Source organism: Palaemon carinicauda, chromosome 28, assembly GCF_036898095.1.
Source record: "Palaemon carinicauda isolate YSFRI2023 chromosome 28, ASM3689809v2, whole genome shotgun sequence".
Taxonomy (NCBI): Eukaryota; Metazoa; Arthropoda; class Malacostraca; order Decapoda; family Palaemonidae; genus Palaemon; species Palaemon carinicauda.
The window spans coordinates 80,583,627-80,588,543 of record NC_090752.1 but is presented as its reverse complement, the minus strand read 5'-3'; positions in this window follow the sequence as shown (position 1 = coordinate 80,588,543).

The following is a 4,917-nucleotide window of genomic DNA, read 5'->3' as shown; positions in this document are numbered from 1 at the left end:
AACATTACACTGAAATTATTATTTTTTGTTCATTGACTCCTGTCCATTTTACTGGTTGCCTAATGGAAGAGTTACCCTTCATGTTGTACGAAAAACATTTAGTACTTCATTTATTGAGTAATCTGAATTAACCAACTTTCCTCCACACATTGCCACTTCTAAAAATGGTACTTTGTCATATTACTTTATATTCATAATGAATTGAAAATATCTAAGTGGTATCTAATAAACGAGGGCAGCATCTATCCTGACAAACTGAGCACCAGATAGTTTTCAGGATAACATGAGCAGTGCCTTCCTTATGCCTTAGTATCGAATTTAAAAGTAGCAGGGGATGGATAACCTGGATGGAAGTGCAGAAGATACTTCACCGGAGAGAGACTGCTTGAGTGAAGAGATTTTGAGTTGTAATAGGGAGTAATGCCATTCATGATGAAATGGAATTGGGGACTAACGTAGCCTTCAAATGTAAAAATTCTGAGGTGGAAAGAAAGATTCACATTCTAAGCTGCGTTCTACAAGCGAGACCAATTTTGAAAAATCTACATCAACCCCTTTGTAACAGTGGGATCTTGAACTTGAACGGAGAATGAAGAGAAACGGCATGGATGGGAGTGCAGAAATTGCTTCATTGCAGAGAAATGCTGGAATATCGAAATCACCATCTGTCATAAGGAAAGGCGCTATTTCAAAAGGAATCGAATCCAAGGCCAGTACAGATTACAAAATAATATAAATATCGTACAGGCCGAGTAGGCCTAAAAAATTAGTCGGCTTTAAACGAAAGATGGGGGTTCCTGAAAAAACCCATACAAAAATGGAATGGTAAGCTTTGTCTTTTCCGAGATCAGTCACGAAATGCTGTGATGCCTCGTGAATAGTCATTTATGTATTTCAGAATTGTTCTTGAAATTTGTCATATCCAAGAATCTTAAAGTTTTTATTTATCAATTTTTAAAAAATAAATTTCGGAGTATTCAAATATTTTAGTATCCTAAAATTTTCACCATAATTACCTTTATATCAAAGTGTAATTAAATCGCTCAACTAATGTAGTTCTGATGAAGAGTTATCTATATATATATATATATATATATATATATATATATATATATATATATATATATATATATATATATGTATATGTACATGTATATGTATATATATATATATATATATATATATATATATGTATGTATATGTATATGTATATGTATATGTATATATATATATATATATATATATATATATATATATATATATATATATATATATATATATATATATTTTTTTTTTTCATACACAGGCTTTTCTTCCCTGAATATCACAAAAATATCGACAACATAACGTCATACACAATTGGTTTGAATTCTCTTCGACGTTCAATCACTAATTTTTGCTCATGAAAATTCAAAAGAAGTTGATGATAGACAATTTCCCATGATTAGACTTCCTTTTTGTTTATACTATATATTGTCGAATAGGAAAGGTTTGCCTTTGAATCAGACTTAGCATTTTTAGATTTTATTCGATAATATATAATTAGTTTGATAAATTATGGAATACTTGATAAAAGGTATTATGAATATACGTAAATCATACATGTAAGTCGTTCATTTTCCAAGGTAAAAGAAATCTTATAATAATCAGGTATTTCACATTTTTTGCTTTTGAATCTATTTATACGGACTTCTAAAAAAAATATTTTTTTTTCTCACAAGATTTAAATACTTAATTCTATCGAAAATGTTTTGCTGTTACAATCTTTCGTTTTCATTATAATTAACTGTATATATATATATATATATATATATATATATATATATATATATATATATATATATATATATGTGTATAAAACAATGGGTCCCTAGAGATTGAAAAAAAGCAGGTGGAAGAAAGAGAAGACGTTGAATTGACGAGGTAAGAAAATGTACGTGTATAAACTGGTATAGAAAAACCATAAACAGACGTGAGTGGAAGGACATGTCTGAGGCCTTTGTCCTGCAGTAGACTTCTCTTCATTCCCCAGGTTTTTAAATGCATAATTATCTTTGCTCTAAATCAACGCCTGTGTTTAAATCAATCCTGCTAAAAGCAAAAGCCTGAAAAAAAATTTTTTTGTCAAAAAATATAAAAGTTTACCATTAAAGTTTACCTTGTCTGGTCTCAGGAATTTGATGACTGTTTTCAGCATATCTATTACTTTTTTTTCAATTACTGGATGGCATATGATATTCTTTAAATTATTATTTTTGGTGCTCGCAATATTTCGTATTTCAGTTAAAAAATTCCCGCTATTCATAGGTAGGTAAATTGGTATGTCTTTAATTTTGACGGTTTTGCTGCTCTAATCCTTAGAATGATAACCATTTTTTTTTCTTGAGAAAATATAATGTTATATGGGGAATCCTCTATCAAGAACGTTTGCAAACATCTTCCCATATTTTTACTTGGAAAAATGATAAGAAGATTATAAGGGAGAACTCAAACAAATTATCTATCAGAGATAACTTGACGATACGTTGACCTTGTATAAACAATTTATTTAATTCTAATAATTATTTCCCTTTCACAGCATCAGACTCTCGATATCAGTCATAACTTTAGGCAATGTTTTTTTTATTTTCATTTTTATATCAATACAAAACAACCATATTTCGTCCTACCAGGAAAGCAAATTTACCATATATTCAGTGATAGTTAATAAATGTAGTTAATACTTAAACGGGTCTCAACTCAATCTGTATTTTATAGTCTACGGGAAACAAACCCCTCTCTTTAGAACTACTCCCACTGGCTCTATTCAAGTAATGCTTAATGAAGGTAAATTACTTTGATCACAGCTTCGGAACGGTGTGTAACGTCGACTGGGTCTAGAATTGTCATCAACTTGGAGGTAATGGGAACATTAGAATTCTAGCAAATTAAATTAGCAATTTTTTTTATGAATGTATTTTCAATGCATGATACGATGAGTAGATATATTATTATTATTATTATTATTATTATTATTATTATTATTGGGAAAATAAATTTCACTATAATAAATGTTAGAATTGAACATGAGATAGCCGAGATGTTTGCATAGCCCGCTCAGTTCTAGGCTTCAACCTTCCAGACTATTACACACATGTACACACTATGCACACGCACACACACAAACACACACACATCCATATACATATATGTATATATATATATATATATATATATATATATATACATATATATATATATATATATATATATATATATATATATATATATATATATATATATGTATATATATATATATATATATATATATATATATATATATATATATATATATATATATATATATATATATATATATACACACACACACGCACAATAAATAACAAATGCAGCATTTCTAGTCCACTGCACGACAGACTTTAGACATGTCCTTATTCATGCCTGGGGTTTGGTCAGTTTCCATCACCACGCTGGCCATTTGTGGATAGGTAATGGTGGGGGACTTTTGTTTAATCGTTCACAAGAAACTAACCTAATATGAGTCACCCTGACTAGTACAGCTTTGCTGATCTTGTCCATACACTAACCCTTTCACAACGTAAAGGTATCCCAACTCAGGAAGGAGATATATATATATATATATATATATATATACATATATATATAAATGTGTATACTGTATAAATATTCATATATGCTCATATATACTTTATATGTATACACATATATATGCATATATGGAAAATTTCATCAGGATGTCGGTGAATGATACCAATAGCACGTTTTACACTTGGGCCATTTTATTCAGACATAGTAATACTCAGCAAACCAGAAGTTAAGACTTTCTTTATCAAATTTTGTATACAAGTCCTCGTAATTCCCATTTGTATTATCATCATCATCATCACTGTCTCCATTCTTTGCTGGTTTTTGTCTTCTTTTCTAAAAGCAACAGAAGAAAGATGAAAGAAAATCCTTTCTTTGTTACAGTGATGTGTAAATTTCTCATCAAAGATTCAAGAGATTGTTAATACGTGGCACCATTATCATAAAGGAGTTTTCATATATAATTCAGCTTCATTATTTCAACCCTCCCCGAGCTTCCACTTACATTTTTGATCAGATATTAATTAGATCATTTTGAGGAGCGTCATAATCTCTTGAATTTAAGAACGAGCTGGAAGGGATTCGACAATTCTCCCTACCAGAATACTTATTAATGGATAATTATAATAATAATAATAATAATAATAATAATAATAATAATAATAATAATAATAATAATAATAATAATAATAATATCGTTTTCAGTTTCGGCTATGCAGTCATATATGCGCGTACACACTCACACAATATATATATATATATATATATATATATATATATATATATATATATATATATATATACATATATATATATATATATATATATATATATATATACATATATATATATATATCACATATGAATATGTATACAGATATATATATATACACTTATATATATATGTATATATATATATATATATATATATATATATATATATATATATATATATATATATATATATATATGAATTTATATGTGTGTGTGAGTGTGTGTGTGTATGTATATATATGAATACCCATATTGCAAATTTCATAAATACAGTATACATATGAATATATGTATGTACATATATTCATACATATATACTTATATATGTATATATATAATGTATATATCTGAAATTTCCTATGAAATTTTTTTATGATAAATCATATAAGATAATTATATCTTAACTATAAAAGAATCATTTTCAAAGTGATAGCTATGAGGGCTATCTGTCTATCAATTTATCGATCTCCGTTTATTGGCATGTACTAAATCCATCCCAGCTGTTTTAATTATTATGATTCCACGTACAATTAGGAG